We start from the raw sequence: 24,492 nt of genomic DNA, 5'->3' as shown, positions 1-24,492 counted from the left end.
CACGACCTCTGTGGCGTAGATTTGTACAAAGTGCACCACCTACATATACTAAGTCAATGGCAGGAATGGTCTGGACACCAGGAGGTATACAAAATATTACTGAAGTGATTGAGCAGCTCCGGGGCTTTGAGGACAGCCTTGCTGGTTCTCTATAGGCTTGTGTCTCTGCTGTGGAGAAACTGTGTGAAAAATCTGATGATTGGTTTAAAAAGCTATTACAAGAAATCAAAGCACTCAGAGAAGACACATACCATTCATGACCTGTACAAACCTATGTTTCAGCTATTAGGAGAAGGCATTTCCCATCTCGAGAGAGAAGACAGAGGCAGTCCACAAAAAGAGGTTCACTGTGGTTCTTCCTAAGTGAGCAGGGAGAAAACATGAATGAGTGGCATGTAAGACCTACCTCAGAACTTCAAGAACGAGTACGTGAGATAGAAGAATTTACTCACACACGTGGCGGCAAGGCAAGCGGAGTCTCCATCCCGGGGGGGCTCTCGGTGGCAGCATCTCGCTCGTGCTCCAAGAGACCTGCGACAATGGGCGGAGTCTCAATGAGAGTCCCGTTTTTTATTGGCTGATCAGATCTGACTGTAGGCATTCCAGAAGCTTCTCTGCACCCCCACCCTGGCTGTGGGGGTGCCCCTGAAGCCTCCAAACATCTCCCACACTGGCCACTGGCGCCCAGCGGCTCCCTGGCACCTCGGCACTCCCTTCTCCTAATGGCCCTGGCCAGGGTGTTCTGGGGCCAAACAAAAGAAGCTGTAGCAGGGAGAGAGGGAGATGTGTCTACTCCTTCCATGATGAAGGAGGGAGGGGGAGAGAGGGGGGTTTGCATCCTGCCACAACTACCTCGGGAGAGGGTATTTTAAGGACCCAAAAGGGTATAGGTGGGCATTTGGTATAGCACCTGTGGACACTGAGGAAACTGAACAACTGTCTGATTTGCCTGGTCTTTCAGAGGACCCTTCTGTTGTAGCACTGCTGATGGGTGATGATCAGTAGATGCCAATTGCTACCACCCCTGGGGCAGTCGATTCCAGGTGTACTGGATACCCCTCCAGGTAAAGGCAAACTGTGGCCTGCACTCTGCTACTAAAGGAATAGAGAAAAATGCATTAGCGATGTCAATTGTGGCATACCACTTGGCTGCCTGTGACTCCAGTTTGTACTGCAGTTCTAACATGTCCAGCACAGCAGCACTTAATGGTGGCGTAACTTCATTTAGGCCACGATAATCTACAGTCAGTCTCCATTCTCCATTAGGCTTTGGAACAGGCCATATAGGACTGTTGAAAGGTGAGCGAATCTTACTGATCACTCCTTGACTCTCCAGTTGTTGGATCAGTTTATGAATGGGGATCAGGAAATCTCGGTTGGTGCGATATCGTCGTCTGTGCACCGTCATGGTAGCAGTCGGCACCTGTTGCTCTTCAACCATCAGCAGTCCTACAACAGAAGGGTCATCAGAAAGACCAGGCAAATTAGACAGCTGTTTAATGTTCTCAGTCTCTACAGCTGCTATACCAAAGGCCCATTGATACCCTTTTGGGTCCTTAAAATACCCACTCCTTAGGTAATCTATACCAAGGATACACGGAGCATCTGGACCAGTCAAAACAGTGTGCCTTTCCCACTCATTTCCAGTTAGGCTCACTTTAGCCTCTAATACAGTCAATTCCTTAGATCCTCCAGTCACTCCTTCAATACTGACGGATTTTGACCCTTTATGATTTGATGACATCATTGTACACTGTGCACCAGCGTCTACCAGGTCTTTATACTCACGTGGTTCTGACATACCAGGCCACTGAATCCACACAGTCCAATAAACTCTGTTGTCATTGTCCCTCTCCTCCACCTGACTGGAGGCAGGGCCCCACTAATTGGTGCTTTGCACAGTTTCTGGTAGGGAGACACAGGAATCCCTCCTACTCTGTCTGGAAAGCCTCCCACTGGAAACTGGAGCAGCTTTTCTCTTGGGAGCTTTCTTTTTCAACTCACGTATTTGTTCTTGTACATCAGCAGTGGGCTTTCCGTGCCAATTACTCATATCTTCTCCCTGGTCACGCAGAAGAAACCATAATTCACCTCGTGACATGTTGCATTTCTCTTGGGCTGATGCTGCAAAAGGGCATCTCTTCCTAATAGCTGTGACTCAGGCCTGTGTATGTGATGAGTAGGATCTGTCCTCCCTCTTGGACAGTTTGTCACACAGTTTTTCCACAGCTGCGACACAGGCTTGTAGGGGAGAAGAAAGAGTCTTCATACTGCCGCAACGTCTGCTACTTCACCCGCAGTTAATAGATCATCCTTTGAAAGGGTGAGTAATCCTAAAGTGCGGGCATAAGATGGTGGTGTGCTCTGCACAAACTTCCGCATTATACCTCGGGTACATGGCACTTCATCGGGATCTATTATTGTCTGTGGGTCACTGTAAATTATCTCTCGCACAGTCAGTTCTCTCAGATATGTAATACCTCTCTCCATAATAGTCCATTTGTTTGGGTGGCATATGATATCATCTTTTAAAGGGTACCTGATTTTCACTGCTGACAAAATTCTTCTCCAGAGGCTTTGATTTTGTTTCTTCTTTGCAATTGCCTTATCAATGCCACCATCTCTGGCCAGGGATCCCAACTGACTGGCTTCACTGCCATCTAAGTCCAAACTATTAGCCTCATTGTCCCAGCATCGAATGAGCCAAGTGACAATTGGCTTGCCTTCACGACAGCTAAAGTCTTGTTTCACAGTCCTCAGCTCCTTCAGAGATAAGGAGCGTTTTATTAGCTCATTCTTTGCCGGTCGCTTTGTTTTAGAAAGACCCACTGGTTGCTTTGCTGTAGTAGCCCGGGATAGCAGTGGAAGGAGTTTAGAAAGGGCTGTGGGAGGAGCTGTAGAAGGACCCTCTTCTTTCTCCTCCGATTCTTCTTCATCATCACCTTGTTCTATTCCAGAAACAACCCCTCCCTGCTCTGTGGTAGAAGGACCCTCTGCTTCCTCTTCCTCATCTTCCTTCACAATGGATTCCAATTGTGCTTTCTTTTGCTTCCTCTTTGTTGGGGCAACCAATACTGCTCAAGTCTGAATGGCCACATTACATGTTGTGGGGGTCTGAGTAGATGCAGAAACTGACGTTGCAGTTGTAGTGGCTGCTGTATCCGAGTCAGGAACTGGAGCTGCTGCAAAGTCTGTCGAGGGGGGTGCAGTAGCTGTCACAGGCATTTCATTGACTGCGGTGCTTGTAGCTTTAAAAGCGGCAGCTCCTGCCGCAGGAGTCAGAATTGCTACAGCCCTCCTAAACAGTTTTATCACTAGCAAAGACCGACACACATTCCAGAGACCCAATAACACCAACAGGCTTCACTCGAAGGTCCAGGGATATTAAAAATTCCCAAAAGCATCTGTAATTTGCTCTAATGACACAGGCAGAAAATAGTTAAATAGCTCTCCTAAAATCTCACTCCTGAAACTGAGAAAACAAAAGGCACAGGTCTCTTTAATTTCTTCTGCTTCTACTGGAGAATTCAAAAAAATGCATACTCCTAAAGTATGATAACAATGAGTAGAAATATATCACGAACTTAATTAAAATCACATAAATCAGTGATACACAACCCAGGACCACAGCTAGTATAACAAGTTTATCTCTACTTCTGAAAGTAATGTTCTGCACAAAAACATAAAAAAGAAGAATTAACCCCCAAAAAGGCATTATTAAATCTAAATAGATTTGAAACAACATCCTTTAGAATTAAAAACTAACTCAAATCACTGTCTGCTTTATTACCCATAAAGCGCACAGATTTATTGCCTCCCCAAGTTTCCTCCCACCAGAGGATTCAAACACAGACCAAGCACATCAAAGCCTGATGCTCTATGACTTACACTACCCGGTAAGCTGTTTACATTAATTATCAGATACTGCTCTTAACCCAGCTCAGTCAAAACCCCATCCCTGCTTCAGCACAATAAAATCTGTCATGATTTCTCATGCAAATCTGAGTCACGGCACCAGTAGAACCTGTCATGGTTTCTCTTATCTCATCCCTGTATGCTCGCTCTCTCTGTATGATCTCGATTCCTGTACATTCTCTATCCCTATATGGTCTTGTTTTCCCCGTACGGTCTCGTTTGTCCCCGTACGGTCTCGTTGCTCCCTGTACAGGTCACCAATTAAATCTGTTACAGTTTAAGGCAAGGCAGCAATAAACTGTGGCAGACGCTCCCTGTTACCGCCTTACCTCCCACCATCCCTTTCCTTTAGATTGGAAAGATGATAGGAAAGATAAGGATAAAGGAAGAGAGACTTAGACTTCAAGTTGGAAGGTTCTAAAGGCTTTTACTAATGCTACTAATAAATAGAGAATATATACAAAATATACAAAATCAATCTCGAATGCTCGCTGTGGAGTTGATATCACTCCAGCAGCAGCGGAGCTGGGTGTGTGGAGCTGGTGTGTCTCCAGCAGGTGGAGGCCAGGTCCCCAGAAGTCATGGGCGGGACTTCACAGCAAACCGGAAACTGGTTGCAGGGATGCAGAGCCTGAGGCCTGTAGATCACAGGCAGACAGACAGGGTCCTCTCTAGATGCCGGCCATGGTGGAAGAGAACGTGACCCTTGTGATCACCCTCTTATATAGGGGGTGTGACGATTATGGGATGGAATACTTCCATTGGTCAGTTCTAGTCACCTGTTCCATCCACCCCTCCTCAAACGCCCCTCTCACAACAGAACGTGGGAAAACTTATCAGTCTTTCTTGGCTACCATAGTAATAAATCTAAACATGAGCTTCTTCAGCATTCTGTTGGTCTCTTATCAGCACCGAGTACAGCATCTGAGGAAAAATATGCAGGCTAAAACTCAAAAAAGTACAGCCACCTAGAAGAACTCAGCTGAAAGAAAAATCATTAAAAGAGAACTGGTCTTGTTTTTAACAAAATCGGGACAATGACTTACAAGTTGCACGGGAAAAAGTGCAGACTGTGCCTCCTTGGAAATATTTAGGCTAGATTTTAACAGAAACTATGATCAAACCTCAGCCTCTGAAAATTAATAATGACATTAAGACACTGAATGATTTGCAGAAGCCAATGGGTACAATTAACTGAGTGCGACCTATACTTGGAATTTCTAACCATGAACTCCAGCATCTGTTTAATTTGCTAAAAGTAGATTCAGATTTAACATTTCCTCACACTGTAACTCCGAGAAGCTGAGAACAGAATCTGCTGTGAGAAAGAGGGGCGTTCCACAATCACCGGGGTCCTGGCATGGCGTGAATCATCGGACGTATCATCAGTAAGACTCCAGCGCACGGACAGCCCACGATACTCATTTAACGAATCCATACTTGGAGCGTGGATGCGTGATTAGAATATAGTTACATATATAAGGAGACTTGTTTCTGTAATAAATGGCTTAGCGTGATTCACATTGAATCGACTTGTTTTGCTGAGTCATTATCTCGCTCCTACACACAAGCATAGAGAGAATTAGAGCTGGTAGCACACAAAATTACAAACTTACAGTCTGACCGCATTTGATTGGACTTGCAGATTTGTCTATTTATAGTTACAACACAGAAACAACCTGTGGCTAATGTGAGACAGTATGATGAGAATTCAAACACACTGATATACTTGAAATTGATTTTTTTGCCCAATTCTTTCAGTAAAACTATTACTCAGCCCCTGGAATTGATCATTACTCTGATCAAAAAAGGCAGAGAACAGATTCAGGTCTTAGTGGGCCATGACCCATCTGCCATATATGTACCATTTGTGAAATCTGATTTTGATTTTTTTTATTCGCAAGCTATGTCCTTGCAAATTGCACTAGCTGATTTTCTTAACAGCATAGCTTTTGGCATGCTGTCGAGGGTTTGATTACGGGGTGACAATAAAACCCTGGCAGATGTATTGTTAACCCCCTCTCGCCCCCCTTCCCCCTTTAGCCCCTCCCTCTCCCCCCTTCCCACTAAGGACAGGTAATTGGGAGGGAAAGAAGGACAGAGAGAAGAGAGTTGGAAAAATTAAAAATATTTTATTAATGCTACTAATAACAATAGAGAAAATAATACAAAATATACAAAATCAATCTTGAAAGTCTCAGCAACTGCAGAGCCGGCACCCAAAGTCCTGGATTGGACTCTGCAGTCAACTGGAGCTGGATTCAGTCTCTCTCTAGGCCTCAGTTCGCAGGGATGACTAGCAAGGTCCTCTCCTAATGTCGGCCATAAGGAAAAAGGGCCGAGATCCTCGTGATCTCCCACTTTTATATGAAGTATTCACGTGAATGGGGTCTTATACTACATTGGTCAGTTTCTTGGTCACCTGTTTCTCATTGCCCCTCTTGTGAGATGTACATCCATCCTTATCAACAACTTCGCATTCCATTGCTATGTTTACCAAAACATGTATCTGGTTTTCCAGGAAAATGCAGCTAATATGAAATGAAGGCTTTAGCTGACAGGCAAATTCAGTAAAAGAGAAACTTTTTTTTTAACAAAACCATGACACATGCCTAAATGTAAATTGCTGCAGAATCTGTATGTCTTTGACATCAGGCCACAGACCATACTTTTACTTGGTCCTATCTCACATGCTTGCACAGTTTTTGTTGATGGATCAGGGAAGTCTCATAAAGCTGTAGTGGTTTGGCGCGAAGATAACAATTGGCATCATTCTGTTAAAGTTATTAAAGGTTCGACCCAATTAGTAGAACTTGGCTCAGCTTTACATGCCTTAGAGCTTTTTAGGGAGGAACCTCTAAATCTGGTTTGTGATTCTGAGTGCATAGTCAAGGCCAGTGATATTACCTGGGAGCAGCTAAGAAGTTACAGCAAAATGCAAGTACTGTGATGGCAGCAGCAGGCCCCGCACTCCAGTTAACACCTTCCTAATCTATTTGGCTATCACCTCCTACAACAGTGCAGTAACAATGACACACACTGGGTAGGTGGGGCATGGATACCACCAGAAGATCAGTTGATGGTAAACAAGGATTGGATTAAATTTAATCAAACACAACAGTATTTTGTTAAGATTCCTCCTGTATGTATTTTTAAGAAACCTATTAACAACTGTTTGTCAGAGAAGTTTTGTCTGTTTTATCAGTGATGTGGGGATGGAGATGTGGTTCAGAGCAATCTGGCTTTTGTTTCTATTCGGGATCTTAACGTGTGTATACACATATGCAGGCACATCGCAAGAGGAGCCAGAGGCCACGAATGCATTGCAAAGAGCAAGTTTTATTTTAGTTACCTCTCTACTGGGGGATCTCCGAAGTAGCACCTAAGCTCCCAGGCAGAGGTGACACAAGCGGGGATGCAGGCGCTGCAGCAGTTCAGCCCTGCTGGAAGATCACTGGGCCTGATGAGCTTGTCTGTATTTTAAGGCTTCAAGCAGGAGTAGCCTCCCACTCTTTCTCACAACAAAGCAGGAATCTCAGACATAGTGATAAGGTGCCTAGAGTTTCTCACAGGCCTATGCCATCCAACACAGAGGCTCCACTCATCAAGCACACAAGGTCAGTAAAACAATTAGTGTGATGTATGTGCTTTTTCTACGGATAGGTGCAAGTCACTTGAGCTTATTTACATTTAACTAACCTCCTTGCCTAATCTTGTGCTATATTCCCATACAACGCGTAAGGTATATAAAGTAACCACAGAAGATATTTTGAGTTTGTACTGGGCCCCCTGTAAATTAGAGGCACTAGCATATCAGAACTGTACAGATTACTAACTGGTAAAAAAAAAAAAAAAAAAGAATTTTGAATGCATTTGTTTTCCTTATTAGGATGACTAACCAGCCTTCTCCAATATTTGTTAATAACTGTAATTGTTGTAATTTGTATTATTCTATTCTATTGTAGGTTGATTTGTAATGATAATGTATAACAGGAAAATGACACAAAAGGTATGATGATTCACAGTGGGCATTCAAACTCACCAACAGAATGCCCCCTTTTGACTTTGGAGGCAAGAGGTGGCTGCGCTACCACTCCAAAGTAGCCCGTCAGATGACTGCTGTCACAGGGTGGATTGTGTGGCAATTGCACATTCCCCTGAGATCTGGAGCCTTAAATGAGGACGTTGATGGCTCTTTAGCACCTTTTGTGCCCCACTGTGCCTGTCCCCACATATACACATAGGGTGTATGCATATACCCCAAGGTATTGTCAGTCAGCTTCACCTCTACCAGCTGGTGGGGCAGGAGGGGGTGGGACCCTCAATCAATTGACAGGGTCCTCAACAAAGGAGGTACCCAAACTAGCTGCAAAGCTTCTGGACTATGTTGTAATGCCGACAGCCACATCTGACCAGACTATAAAACGGGGTTCCCGCTGAAGACACCTTTTGAGTGGTCTTCTCAGAGCTGCGGGTCTGTGAACTGGAGCCCTTTCCTTAGACAGGAACACCATCTAAGGAGATTTCCTGGAATTGAGAACACCTCACCTCTTCATTTGGGTGAGTGATTATTTACTGAATATATTCTTGAATGAGTCTTCGTCTAACCCAGGCAAGTGATTATTTCTTGTGAGTACCCTGAAGTAAAGAGGCCTCTAGTTTTGTTTCTTGTGAGTGACTACATGCACATTGTGGATCCTCATTATTCTTATGTTACTGTGTTCAAATAATCTCCTCAACTGATATCCAAACCTGTATCTTATGTTGTCAGAGTGTAAATATGTGTAACAAACACCAATGAAATTGAATTATAGTGTTTATAAGTGAAATCAAGTAAAACAACAGCTCCAGAGAGCAGTCTCAGATAATGTGCAAGGCCTGATTTAGGATTTAGCCAGTGCCCTGCAAATCAATTGCATAATTTGTAAGAATTAGCACTGTAAGACATAAAGACTAATATTATCTAATAGCATAAAGTGGTTAGACCCAAAAACTTGGTTTTCAGGCCTCAATCTGCATATATGGGTTTTTGTGGGAATTGGATGTACTTCTGTAATGTAAAGGGTCGAGGAGCCAACTAGAAGAAGTGCACTGCTGGACCTCATCCTCACTAATAAGGAGGGTCTGGTCGAAGTGATAAAGGTTGAGGGCTGCTTTGGTTGCAGCGACCATGAGATGATGGAGTTCAGGATCTCATGTGGCAGGAGCAGGATAGCAAGCAGAACTGCAACCCTGGATTTCAGCAAGGCAAACTTTGGCCTTTTCAGGCAATTGCTAGGGGAAATCCCATGGGCAAGGCTGCTTGAAGGTAAAGGGGCCCAAGATAGTTGGTTAGTGTTCAGGGACTGTTTCTACCGGGCACAAGATCAGAGCATCCCGACACGTAGGAAGTCAAGGAAGGGAGCCAGGAGACCTGCATGATTAAACAGGGAGCTGCTGGGTAAGCTCAAGTGGAAGAGTTTATATATCATGGAAGGAGGGGCCGGCCACTTGGGGAGAATATAAGACTGTTGTCAGAGGGTGTAGGAAGGCAACTAGGAAAGCTAAGGCCTCCTTAGAAGTAAACCTGGTGAGAGGGGTCAAGGACAACAGGAAAAGCTTTTTTAAATATGTGGCAGATAAAACTAACACCAGAGGCAATGTAGGCCCACTGATGAATGAGGTGGGTGCCCTGGTGACAGAAGATACAGATAAGGCAGTTACTGAATGCCTTCTTTGTCTCTGTCTACTCTGCTGGAGGCTGTCCTGAGGAGCCCCGTACCGCTGAGGCCCCAGAGGAAGGCAGGACAATGGAGCAATTTGCCTCGGTTGATGAGGACTGGCTTAGGGAGCAATTAGGCAATCTGAACATCCATAAATCAATGGGTCCAGATAGGATGCACCCGCGAGTGCTGAGGGAGCTGGCTGAGGTCATTGCTGGACCAGTCTCCATCATCTTTGCCAAGTCTTGGGAAATGGGAGAGGTGCCTGAGGACTGGAGGAAAGCAAATGTCACTCCAGTTTTCAAAAAGGGCAAGAAGGAGGACCCGGGTAACTATAGACCTGTCAGCCTGACCTCCATCCCTGGGAAACTGATGGAAGAAATTATACTTGGTGGCATCTCAAGGCATATCAGGGATAAGAGGGTCATTAGGGGCAGTCAACATGGCTTCACCAAAGGGAAGTCATGCTTGACCAACCTCATTGACTTTTATGAGGACATAACAAGATGGATGGATGATGGCAGAGCGGTGGACGTGGCCTACCTTGACTTGAGTAAGGCATTTCATACAGTCTCCCACAGCATCCTCACAGCTAAATTGAGGGAGTGTGGTCTGGATGATCGAGTAGTGAGGTGGACTGCAAACTGGCTGAAGGGAAGAAGCCAGAGAGTTGTGGTCAATGGGGCAGAATCTAGTTGGAGGCCTGTACCTAGTGGAGTGCCTCAAGGATCAGTACTGGGGCCTATATTATTCAATATATTCATCAATGATTTGGATGAGGGAATAGAATGTACTATCAGCAAGTTTGCTGATGACACCAAGCTGGGAGGAGTGGCTGATATGCCAGAAGGCTGTGCCACCATCCAGCGAGACCTGGACAGGCTGGAGAGTTTGGCAGGGAAAAATTTAATGAAATATAATAAGGGAAAGTGTAGAGTCTTGCATCAGGGTAGGAACAACCCCAGGTTCCAGTATAAGTTGGGGAATGATCCACTAGAGAGCAGTGTAGGGGAAAGGGATCTGGGGGTCCTGGTGGACAGCAGGATGACCATGAGCTAGCACTGTGCCCTTGTGGCCAGGAAGGCCAATGTCATCCTGGGGTGTATTAGAAGGGGGGTGGTTAGTAGGTTGAGATATGTTCTCCTCCCCCTCTACGCTGCCCTGGCGAGACCACATCTGGCATATTGCGTCCAGTTGTGGGCCCCTCAGTTCAAGAAGGACAGGGAAATGATTGAGAGAGTCCAGTGTAGGGCAACGAAGATGATTAAGGGAGTGGAGCATCTCCCTTATGAGGAAAGGCTGAGGGAGCTGGGTCTCTTTAGCTTGGAGAAGAGGAGACTGAGGGGTGACCTCCTTAATGTTTACAGATATATAAAGGGTGAGTGTCAGGAGAATGGAGCCAGGCTCTTCTTGGTGACAACCAATGATAGGACACGTGGTAATGGGTTCAAACTGGAACAAAAGCGTTTCCACTTAAATTTGAGAAGAAACTTCTTCTCAGTGAGGGTATCTGTCGCGGTTGAGACGGACAAACGACATGGACCAAATTCTTTCAAGATGAAAGTAATAGATGCCATTTATTGCTACAAGTGCATTTTTATACAATTCTACCAGTTCATGTGTCTTTTCACTATTGGTTACAAGTTACAGCACTAACATCTCATTGGTTAATTTTTCTATCATCCATGTTATTCTTCTATCCCCTTCTCTCTCACGGGTACATCTCTCCTCTCTCCGGATACTCCTTTACTCCCATCCTTCTCAAGGGTAAATCTTAATATCTCAAGGCTGATCTCTACTCTCATATTTTCTGTCAAGGATTCCACAGACCCGCTGCAGTTTCCCACAATTCCCCCTTTTTTCATTTGTGCTAAAAATGCTGCCCTCATTGTCCGCTGCAGGGCCCTTTGCAGCAGAGAAATCATGCATGGCAACATTAGTAACACAACCACAACAGTCATCAAAACGATCAGTCCTGTTTTCACTACTGATAACAACCATCCTAAAAATCCTCAACCACTAAGTAATTTATTTAATAAATCTCATCAAAATCTTCACACCCATGTCCTTGAGCTAATAACAAAAAAATCTATCGCAGCTCTACTCTGCTATCTGGCATGTCTTACAGAATCTACATCTAAAAAAAAGTCCACTTAAAGCCTTTTAAGTTCTGTTAGTTTGCTTAACTAGCCAGCATACTAATTTTCTAAAATATTTAAAGCTTTTAGCTGTGTCAACACCAGATACAAGAGATCCTAAAACCCTTAACCTTGATCCCCAAAAATCTACATTATCATCACATTTTGACTCATATACACGCAAAAAGTGTTTTTCTCGTCTTCTTCTCCTGTGATCTATTATCATAGATACATTGGGCGTTAAGAGAGTTAATAGTCCCAAAATACACAGTCCTCCAACAGCATTAGAAGGAATTCCTGGTCAGGCTCTATCTCCACAGATCAAGAATACACCATACAGGAGGTTTTGGGGTCATTGTCCCACATTATCAATGACATCCCTTGGATTCTTCTGTGAGGCATTACACCATCGAGTTTCATTTATATAGTCACCAATGGTAGCATTAACATTTTGCAGTCTTATCCATTCATGCTTTAGCATATTGTCCTGGCACTTTACACAAACCAGCTGGATACAAGCATCCATGGGCACAGATCCCAGCAATTCCAGTTCCTATGGTTCAATGTCTATTTCCGGGAGACAGTTAATCCAAAGTGCCATGTTAGTATTACTACAGTTTGTTGCAATGCCTCTGCATCAACCACTATTTGAAACAATTGTGTGATGCTGCTGTAGTCATCAAGGGGGATGCCGGCCAAGCATGTGTGGAACGGGTTTTCCGGAGATGCCATAGCTAGGCATATGGAGTCCTGGTCAGTCATGTTGGCTAAAGTACTCCACATGTTAGTCTTTGTCTGTGCGGGCATCCAAAACACAGCAGCTGCAACAATCATTGTCAGGAAGATAACACAGGTTTCACGTTTCGTGCCAGCAACCATTGCGGCCCTTGATCTGTAAAGACACAAGCATAACCTCTCCCCCAGGTTATCAATTGATGTGGCCTTTTCCACTGACCATTAGCTAGTGATCTGGCCATAACTAATGTAGGTTCTTTCTGATTTAGCATGGTTTTGGGTCATACTTGCAAAGTATTTCATCACATACAATGCTTTTGACAATTGATTTTGTGGTGTTTTCCCTACTTGTCCCCCCTTTTTGTTTTAAAAAAGAACAAAACCAAAACAAAAAACACAGTTCAGAATCAGATGCGTGCGTTGGACCTTGACTACGTACTCAGAATCACAAATCAAATTTAGAGGTTCCTCCTTAAAAAGCTCTAAGTAATGTAAAGCTGTGCCAAGTTCTGCTAATTGGGTTGAACCTTCAATAATTTTTACAGAATGACGCCAATTGTTATCTTCACACCAAACCACTACAGCTTTATGAGACTTCCCAGAACCATCAACAAAAACTTTGCAAGTATGTAGGATCAGACCAAATACAAGTATGGCCTATGACCTGATGTGAAAGACTTGCAGGTTCTGCAACAATTTACATTTATGCGTGCCAAAAGCTGTGTTATTAAGAAAACCAGCTAGTGCAATTTATAAAGACATAGATTACAAATAAAACTAAAAAATCAGAATTAAATTTCACAAATGGTACATATATGACAAAAGGATCATGGCCTATTGAAACTTAAATTCATTCCCTGTATTTTCTTGATCAGAGTAACAAGCCGTATATCAGTCTGCTAGCAATCTCATCATACTGTCCCACAATAGCCACAGGTTGTTTCTATGTTGTAGCTATAAATAGACAAATCTGCAAGTCCAATCGAATGCAGTCAGCCTGTAAGGTTGTCATAAATTTATTCCTCAAAGTTTCTAACTCCATTTTGGCTGTCATATTTATTGGATGTTGTTTTCCCTTACCGGATCGAAGTCCTGTTTCAGATCAATCAGTGTAGTATTTGCTTTATCGAAACATTGGCTGTTAATACTAGTGGAAATACAGCATTTGAAATTTCCTTGGAGATTTCTCACTTGGAGCAAGCAGATCTGCACCATCCCAGCAGCTTCTTGTAGGCCATGCAACTAAACAGAATTCTCAGAAAACGTTATTTGAGCTTACAATTTACTTAACAAATCTTAACCTAAGAGAGGTATAGGAGTTTCTAACAACTATAAGAATTCATGTATTTAAAACTTTGTTCCAAATTTGGCATTCCATTCGTCTCAAAAAACGGCCTTTCTTTCGTTCTCTCTCATGACCTCAAAAACTAGCATGGTGAATTTACTAAGAAGTCACTTACAACTAATTACCACAGAATAAGTCTATTAACAAATTTTTTGGTTTAATTTTCCAGTTTCATTAGAACTATGGATCCACTGGTGATGCCTTTAAATTTCACCCTCAGACTCCTTCATGCAGTATTACAACTCTCTAGCGGTAACATTGCTTGGGGGAGGGGCGTGGGGGGGAATAAAACTTCCCTCTCGCCCCCATCTGAGATGGCAAGACGTACAGCCCAGCATGAAAACACATCAGTTTGAACTCCACATCAAACCAATCTGGCTCCACTCCACACTCAAATCAGTACCAGTCTGACCCAGAGAAGCACTGAACACTGTGACCCCCCCAAAGCTGACCAGTGTGAAAAGACTGACTTCAGCAAGGAGGTAAAATTATGAGCTCTTTTCCCCAGATGTGCCAAAACCTAGGAAACAAGACAGAAGCAAAAATAAACAACACCAACAACCCCTGATTCAAAGTCGAAAAACAACACAGTGCCACAACAAAAGTGGATGACAATACTTCAGGGAAAAAAAAGGACAGAGCGAGGGGAGTAAAGCCTCCCTTTCTCTGCTTAGCAGCAGGAAAACAGGAACAGGTTTTTTCCTTTTTTTTTTTTTCTTTCTTCTTCTTTCTCTTCTCTCCGCAGTTCAGATATAGCCAAGGCCATGCAGCTGGTATAATCACTGGTACGAAGTGGGAGGCTCTGGCAAACTCCTCAGTTACAATGAGCTGCACACAGGCCTGGAATATTTTGCTCTTTGTTTTCACATTTCATTCCAACCATAATACACCTTATATGCAATTTCAAGTAGCTCAGAAATAGTTACATTCCTTAGCTCCATTTACCTTTTACAATTTAGAGATGTCAAAAAATAGTATAAACCAGTATAATAAACATCAATCCATTATTCTATTTTCCTAAATCTAAATCAGTTACTATTCTAGCAACTTTTAAATACAACCTCTTCCAAATTCACAGCTATCATATCATTTTAACAATTTAAATGCTTTTCTAACAATATAAGCAATTACTCTAATGTGTAAGGATGCATCCTAAGGGGGAGCAAGGTGGAATTTTAGCAGTGGAAACGGTTCCCATTTTGGAATTATCTCCCCAGACAAGATTCTTTTGGTACCAAATATGAATATACAAACTAAAATACTGAGCTCAGATATGAAAACCATATAACAAGTTCAAATATGCAGATGGATCACAGTTACACCAATTTAAGACAATATCTCAATTTTTGCATTGCACCTTTGGGCCGCCTACTGCTCAGCCAGGTGGAGGTACCTCTGGGTCTCCCTGACAAAATAGGTCAGTGCGGGCTGGAGCCCTCGGCACCCGCCCCCCTGCTGCCACAGCGAGCTGGACTGGGCAAGGCCTTTTTTTGTTTTGTTTTGGTTTGGTTTTTTTAGTGTCTCATCTGGTGCACTACAGCTGTTATTCCAAAACCAGGATTCTTTACATGATGTGCATACGGAAAAACCAAATCCAGCACAACGAGGTAAGACACAGCCTGGCACAGAGTTGCGCAAGTCTGAATGCCGGAATAAAGCTAGCATGCTAGAGAAAAAAAAAATAACAGCTACTACACACAAAATTTTACCATCACATTCACGCAGTAAAGAACTAAATTACTTATGATCTTCTGTATTATCACAAAACGCACATTTTGAGTCAATGAATTCTCATGATTTAACAGACTGTGAACTTAATGTACCATATAACAAAGACCTACCAAACTTGCAACATGCTTAAACCGATACCCACAAAGAAAACAGGTTAATGAGGAAAGCATCTTGCAGACTTCAGCAAGTTTACTGTGACCTGTGTGTTATCAGTTAACTCTCTCAGCTTGTAGAAGTTCAAATCGCCCTGCCTGTAAAGCTGTCTGAAATGATTTAATGAACTCTTGTAGAGTTTTATTTTTGTCCTGCTCTTCTGGCCTTAAAAACAACATTAATTGCAACAAAGTATTATACTTCAAGATTCTGTTCTCCAGACGCTTTTCCCAATCATTTAACTTATACAGAAGCCACCATTAATTACAATATTTCACAAGATCTTCCTTCCTCATATTTCCAAGTGCTTTCCTATGTTCTAAAACACCTCCCAATACCAATTTCTTAGGAACACAACTGAAAACAATCATTCCTGACCCCATCCTGTAAGTAAAAACCTTGAGAAGAGGGAGGGAGAGGGAGAAGCACAGGGCTGCTTGCAGCATGAGTGGGAAAAATGGGGAGAAGGTTTTACGGCGCACTTAAAAACAACTAGTAAAACAACTCACATTCCTGACAAGCTGCTTGATTTTCAGAGAAGCAATACACAGAAGCACATAATATGTACTGTAAAACTCGCAGATAACACATTGATAGCAAACATTAGCATTCTCTACTGCTAATTGCAACACCAGTGCTTCCTTAGCTTCTAAGTTTTCAACCTGCTTATTGATGGCTTCTTGAAGATGATCAATAAATTGCATGTAATTCTCATTGGGACCCTGATTAATAGTTGCAAATGATTTGGCTGCTTTGTTGGTTTCAGGCACCTTTATCATAGCTTGATATGCGAGGTCTGTTGACTGCCTCAGGATTTCAGAAACTTATCGTGCCTGTAGCTGTGGTGTGCCAATTAGTGTCTCTTCCAGAAACGCACAGGGTCCCGTGGTTTAACTGCAATCGAAGCTGGGGGTAAATCCCAGCTTTTTGGTAAGTTCGGTTTACGCTCTGGAACTCTTCCCCCACCCTCAGGAATTTGCTTTGCAGCAGCGTGGGAGAGAGGTGGGGGCAGGTTGGGGGGACCCAAATCTGTGGGAATTACGTTATTTGGCTCGGTCTGGCTCACCACGGGGGGGTCCTCCCCACCTAAATCTCCAGGCAAGGGGGAATAGGAAAAAAAAAAAAGTCTATTTTTTTCTTCCGCAATTGATAGCGGCGGGGCAGAGGGTTGAACTGTGATTAATGGCGGTGACGCAGATGGCGGATCCGCGGCTGATGATGGTAGAGGAGAGGTTCGAGCCGTGATTGATGATGGCGGAGCAATCGGCCAAACGCACTGCTCTGACCGGTGCTCCAACCGGTGCTCCGAGGGCCCCTCCCGAGACCGTGCACATAACCCAACGCTGTTTTTTCATGTGAGTCTTTCATAGCTTTTATCTGATCTCGGGGCCACACATATGTATACGACTCTTTCGTAATTTTTTTCTGATCTCGGGGCCACACATAGGTATGCTCCTCCTTTATTCCTTTTAACTTTCCAAAAAAGTGCCGCGGATCCTTATTTGTGTCAGATAATATGGACTTGGGCGGTTTTGACGAATCTTTAGTAACGGGGGGGGTCGGAGTAGTACTTAATCTTGCTTTTTTCTCCGAATCTGGCCCAGGAGAGCCAGAAAGACCATCCCCCTCGGCCGCCTCTGCCTGTTGCTGTTTTAACTCTTTCAGAGTATCTAATAACAAGCGCCACGTCGTTAACAGTTCAGTTGCTTCCATGGACCCTTGAGTAGCACTATCAAACAATTTATCTCCCAAGTCCATCCATTGTGACACACTAAATGCTGTCACAGGATTAACCTCTAAACCTTGTGCTTTGCCCCATAGTAACATTTTTCTTAAAGTCAGTTCCAGAAGGCTAACACCCTGCTTCTTCAGAAGCAGCTTCCATGTGGATAATATAGTACCCTCTTCTTTAGATAAGTTTCACCCCCCCTGTTCCCGGTAGCTCACCTACTCCTTAACGAGGTGTCTTTTCAAATCGATCCGGATCATCGGCAGCTCCTTCAACTGCTCTCATCAGCTGTACCGGGCTCCATCTCCACAGCTCTTCTTCGGCTGTTCACAGCTTTACGCTGTCACCTTGTTATGCGAGATCCTCTTCAGGCAGGATCACGTCGGGGTCACCATATGTCGCGGCTGAGACGGACAAACGACATGGACCAAGTTCTTTCAAGATGGAAGTAATAGAGTGCCATTTATTGCTACAAGTGCATTTTTATACAATTCTGCCAGTTCATGTGTCTTTTCACTATTGGTTACAAGTTACAGCAGTAACATCTCGTTGGTTAATTTTTCTATCATCCATGTTATTCTTCTATCCCCTTCTCTCTCACGGGTACATCTCTCCTCTCTCCGGATACTCCTTTACTCCCATCCTTCTCAAGGGTAAATCTTAATATCTCAAGGCTGATGTCTACTCTCATATTTTCTGTCAAGGATTCCACAGACCCACTGAGGTTTCCCACAGGTATCAGAACACTGGAACAGGCTGCCCAGGGAGGTTGTGGAGTCTCCTACTCTGGAGGCATTCAAGACCTGCCTGGACGCCTTCCTGTGTAACCTCATCTAGGTGTTCCTGCTCCGGCAAGGGGATTGGACTAGATGATCTTTCGAGGTCCCTTCCAATCCCTAACATTCTGTGATTCTGTGATTCTGTGATTCTGTGATTCTGTGATTCTGTGGTTGGAAGATCTTAACGATGTCCAGTCAGCATCCATCTTTTTTGCCTTTTCACCCCCCCCGCTCCCGTTGTTTGAGGCCAATCTCTGCCTTTGTTTCATAATCAAGGCTTGTACTGCGCAGGCTCGAAGATATCTTTGCTTCGCCTATGTCACAGTCCACTCGATGATGGACTCATGATGGTTTTTTTACCTTGATCTTGAAGCGCAAAATTAAGGCAACCAAAATGCCAAGGGGTTATAATTCAATCAAGCAGTGTTACTTTATTAATTTACCTGTAAAGCGGCACGCGATAGAGAGAGAAAGAAAAAGAAAAGGGAAAAGAAATGGGGAAAAAAGTAAAGGTAAAGATAAGAGATGAGGTTGCGTTTATCACCAGTCGAGTTCCAGAAGTGTTCCTCTGTTTTCTGGTCCTGTAGAGTCCTGCCGGTCCTCTGTCGTGGTTCAGGATCCTCTGGTGGGAAGATCTTCAACGGTGTCCATTCAGGAGTCATCTCTTATGCTTCTTCACCCTCCCTCGCTCCCATTGCTTGAGGCCAGTCTCCACCTTGATTTCGCAACCCAGGCTTGTACTGCACAGGCTCGAAAGATTCACGCTTTCTTTTGCCAGCGCTTACGTGTCCAGCATTCAGGGGTCTTTCTCTGGTCCACTGAGTGACCTCAGGACCCTTGGTGAGCATCTGGGCATGCTCCTTTTCGTTGGCCATTGTTTGAGGGAGCAGGTGGGGGACACGTGTGACTGAGGCTGCAGGTGACAATGTATCTTCTGGATGGCAGCTATTGTCCCTGGGTTGAAGAGACCCTCATAATAACTTTCAGGAGGCAGGGGCTAGTTTGGCTGAAACAGCAGACGAAGTCCACACAGCAGCCATTGTAAGCAGCAGCCCTCCGGGTCGGAGAGACCTGTGCAACTCAATGCTTCTCCTCAGACCTGTCTCCAAGTCACTGTCCATCTGTTCTTTCTGTCAGGGCCTCAGTTCTCTCAGTTCCTGATGGCAAATGTTTCAGGCAAATACTGTTCCATCTTCAGACCAACTCTTAAAAGCATCCTGTCAAGCCTTTGTTTAGTCAAGAAGGAAGAAATACTTCCTTAGCAAACATTTTCAGAGCTATAAGCTTGAAATTCAAGTTACTTGATCACAGAGCAGTTCTGAGCTGTATTAGGCTGGTCATAGTGTAGTACTACTCCTTTTAATGTCAGTCTAGCAATCACCTGCAGTACTAGGCAGGCATTGTAACTCCAGATTTGGCTGGGTAAAGTTCATGTGACTTTTCTGAAAACTGAGAAACATGCCTTTTTCTACATAGGAAACACATCTTACCAAGCTGAACTTCTCAGTTGCTAAACAGTTGCAATACTTAAAAGTTTTGAACCATTTTAACAAGCTGCCATAGTGAGGTGTTGCATCTTCCAGATACTGATTACAATAAAACCCATTTTCAGCATAACCTCTGCAATATTTGAAGCCCTCCTTAGGGAATGTAGAGGGAGAGGGCGATCCAGATCAAAGTTCAGTGCTCAAAAGAACTTTATCAGGCAGATGGCATCATCAAACCATAGAATCATTTTGGTTGAAAAAGACCCTCAAGATCATTGTGTCCAACAGTTAGTTTAACACTGGCATTAAACCATGCCTGAAGATCCTCATCTACACATAATTTAAACACCTCCAGGGATGGCGACTGCACCACTTCCTGGGGCTGCCTGTCTGGGCTAACAACCCTTTCTGTGAAGGATTTTTTCCTTATATCCAATCTAAACATCTCCTTGTGCAACTTGAACCCATTTTCTTTCATCCTATCATTTGATACTTGGGAGAAGAGATCAACACCCACATGGTATGACCTCATTTCAGACAACTGTAGAGTGATAAGTTCTCCCCTCAGCCTTTTTTCTCCCTGCTAAAGAGCTCCAGTTCCCTCAGCTGCTCCTCATAAGACTTGTTCTCTAGACCCTTCAGGAGATTTGTTGCCCTTTTCTGAAAACTCTACAGTACCTCAATGTCATGGAGGCACCCTGAGGTTAGTTTAAGGGACAACAGGGTCCAAAACAACTTTTATTAAACCGGTGAGAAACAGGGTTTTAGCACTCCAAAAGTGACTTAAATACAGGTTCGGATATCAGTTGAGGAAAATTGTTAAAGGGCAGCAACTAATACAACAGGCGGTCCACAGAGTGCATGCACATGGCTTCACCCAAAACAATTCCAGAGGCGTCTCTGAGTCTGGGATGAGTACACACTTGCCTGTACACAGTGTGGGATTATTTTAAAGAGATACACGTACTCGTAGTGAGTATGGAAAGTGTACACTCGCGATTCTGTGAGGTTAAATTTATAATACACTCGCAATCCTGCGAGGAGAAATACAAATGCAAATGTGCACAGAATATTACACGAGGAAAATAAACTCGCGATTGTGCAAGGAAATAATTTATACACATGCTCGTATTGAGCACGGAAAGTTGTGGAGGGGTTTTTGATAGATAAAGATCTGTTACTGAATTAGTCAGGCTCAAAGGTATCTCAAGGCCACTTCGAGAAGCTGAGTGCAGAGTCTGCTGTGAGAAAGAGGGGCATTCCTCAATCACCAGGGTCCTGGCGTGGCATGAATCATCGGACGTATCATCAGTGAGACTCCAGCGCACGGACAGCCCACGATACTCATTTAACGAATCCATGCTTGGAGCATGGACGCGTGATTAGAATATAGTTACATATATAAGGAGGCTTGTTTCTGTAATAAATGGCTTAGCGTGATTCACATTGAATCGACTTGTTTTGCTGAGTCCTTATCTCGCTCTAACATATGGTGACCCCGACGTGATACTCTGAATGGCGTACCACTGAAGTTGGGGAAAAGCCTAGAGCGGCCCAGCCGGAGGCGGATCAGCTGGACTGAGAACCGGGCGGAGGTCACAGGTCACAGAAAACTTGTTGAAGTCTGCAAGATGCTTTCCTTATTAACCTGTTTTCTTTGTGGGTATCTGTTTAAGTATGTTGCAATTTTAGTAGGTCTGTGCTATATGGTACGATAAGTTCACAGTCTGTTAAATCATGAGAATCCGTTGACTCAAAATGTGCATTTTGTGATAATTCAGAAGATAATGAGTAATTTAGTTCTTTACTGCGTGAATGTGATCATAAAAATTTTGCGTGTGGTAGCTGCTATTTTTCTCTCCAGCATGCTAGCTTTATTCCAGCATTCAGACTTGCGCAACTCTGTGACAGGCTGTCTCTCATGTCGGTACACTAAATTTGGCTTTCTTGTATGCACATCATGTAAAGAATCCTGGTTTTGGAATAACAGCTGTAGCGCACCAGATGAGACACTAAAAAAACCAAACCAAAACAAACCAAACCAACCAAACAACAACAACAACAACAAAAAAAGGGCCTTTCCCAGTTCAGCTCGCTGTGAGGGGGCGAGGGCCAATGGACTCCAGCGCGCACTGACTTTTTTTGTCAGGGAGACCCAGAGGTACCTCCACCTGGCTGAGTAGTAAGCGGCCCAAAGGTGCAATGCAAAAATTGAGATATTGTCTTAAATTAGTGTGACTGTGATCCATCTGCATATTCAAACTGGGTATTTGGTTTTCGCATCTGAGCTCAGTATTTTAGTTTGCATATTCATATTTGGTACCAAAAGAATCTTGTTTGAGGAGATAATTCCAAAATGGGAACCGGTTCCACTGCTAAAATTCCACCTTGCTCCCCCTTAGGATGCATCCTTACACATTAGAGTAATTGCTTATATTGTTAGAAAAGCATTTAAATTGTTAAAATGATATGATAGCTGTGAATTTGGAAGAGGTTGTATTTAAAAGTTGCTAGAATAGTAACTGATTTAGATTTAGGAAAATAGAATAATGGATTGATGTTTATTATACTGGTTTATACTATTTTTTGACATCTCTAAATTGTAAAAGGTAAATGGAGCTAAGGAATGTAACTATTTCTGAGCTACTTGAAATTGCATATAAGGTGTATTATGGTTGGAATGAAATGTGAAAACAAAGAGCAAAATATTCCAGACCTGTGTGCAGCTCATTGTAACTGAGGAGTTTGCCAGAGCCTCCCACTTCGTACCAGTGATTATACCAGCTGCATGGCCTTGGCTATATCTGAACTGCGGAGAGAAGAGAAAGAAGAAGAAAGAAAAAAAAAAAAAGGAAAAAACCTGTTCCTGTTTTCCCGCTGCTAAGCAGAGAAAGGGGGGCTTTACTCCCCCCGCTCTGTCCTTTTTTTTTCCCTGAAGTATTGTCATCCACTTTTGTTGTGGCACTGTGTTGTTTTTCGACTTTGAATCAGGGGTTGTTGGTGTTGTTTATTTTTGCTTCTGTCTTGTTTCCTAGGTTTTGGCACATCTGGGGAAAAGAGCTCATAATTTTACCTCCTTGCTGAAGTCAGTCTTTTCACACTGGTCAGCTTTGAGGGGGTCACAGTGTTCAGTGCTTCTCTGGGTCAGACTGGTACTGATTTGAGTGTGGAGTGGAGCCAGATTGGTTTGATGTGGAGTTCAAACTGATGTGTTTTCATGCTGGGCTGTACGTCTTGCCATCTCAGATGAGGGCGAGAGGGAAGTTTTATTCCCCCCCACGCCCCTCCCCCAAGCAATGTTACTGCTAGAGAGCTGTAATACTGCATGAAGGAGTCTGAGGGTGAAATTTAAAGGCATCACCAGTGGATCCATAGTTCTAATGAAACTGGAAAATTAAACCAAAAAATTTGTTAATAGACTTATTCTGTGGTAATTAGTTGTAAGTGACTTCTTAGTAAATTCACCATGCTAGTTTTTGAGGTCATGAGAGAGAACGAAAGAAAGGCCGTTTTTTGAGACGAATGGAATGCCAAATTTGGAACAAAGTTTTAAATACATGAATTCTTATAGTTGTTAGAAACTCCTATACCTCTCTTAGGTTAAGATTTGTTAAGTAAATTGTAAGCTCAAATAACGTTTTCTGAGAATTCTGTTTAGTTGCATGGCCTACAAGAAGCTGCTGGGATGGTGCAGATCTGCTTGCTCCAAGTGAGAAATCTCCAAGGAAATTTCAAATGCTGTATTTCCACTAGTATTAACAGCCAATGTTTCGATAAAGCAAATACTACACTGATTGATCTGAAACAGGACTTCGATCCGGTAAGGGAAAACAATATCCAATAAATATGACAGCCAAAATGGAGTTAGAAACTTTGAGGAATAAATTTATGACAACCTTACAGGCTGACTGCATTCGATTGGACTTGCAGATTTGTCTATAGCTACAACATAGAAACAACCTGTGGCTATTGTGGGACAGTATGATGTGATTGCTAGCAAACTGATATACAGACTGTTATATACCAATTGTCACTCTGATCAAGAAAATGCAGGGAATTAATTTAAGTCTTAATAGGCCATGATCTTTTTGTCATATATGTACCATTTGTGAAATTTAATTCTGATTTTTTTTTTTTATTTGTAATCTATGTCTTTATAAATTGCACTAGCTGGTTTTCTTAACAGCACAGCTTTTGGCATGCCTAAATGTAAATTGATACAGAACCTGCAAGCCTTTAACATCAGGTCATAGACCATACTTGTATTTGGTCTGATCCTACATACTTGCAAAGTTTTTGTTGATGGTTCTGGGAAGTCTCATAAAGCTGTAGTGGTTTGGTGTGAAGATAACAATTGGCATCATTCTGTAAAAATTATTGAAGGTTCAATCCAATTAGCAGAACTTGGCACAGCTTTACATTACTTAGAGCTTTTTAAGGAGGAACCTCTAAATTTGATTTGTGATTCTGAGTACGTAGTCAAGGTCCAACACATGTATCTGGTTCTGAAGTTTTTCTTAGTTTGTTTGTTTGTTTTTAAAAGAAAAAAAAAAAAGGGAGGGGGGAGTTAGGGGAAAAACCACAAAACCAATTGTCAAAAGCATTGTATGTGATGAAATACTTTGCAAGTATGACCCAAAACCATGTTAAATCAGAAAGAACCTACATTAGTTATGGTCAAATCACTAGTCAATTCAAAAGGCCACATCAATTGATAACCTGGGGAAAAGGTTATGTTTGTGTCATCACAGGCCGAGGATTGAAGTGGATTCAACAAA

The sequence above is a fragment of the Nesoenas mayeri genome (assembly GCF_963082525.1).
Source record: "Nesoenas mayeri genome assembly, chromosome: W".
Lineage (NCBI taxonomy): Eukaryota > Metazoa > Chordata > Aves > Columbiformes > Columbidae > Nesoenas > Nesoenas mayeri.
The sequence above is the reverse complement of the archived record's forward strand: the minus strand, read 5'-3'. Positions refer to the sequence as shown.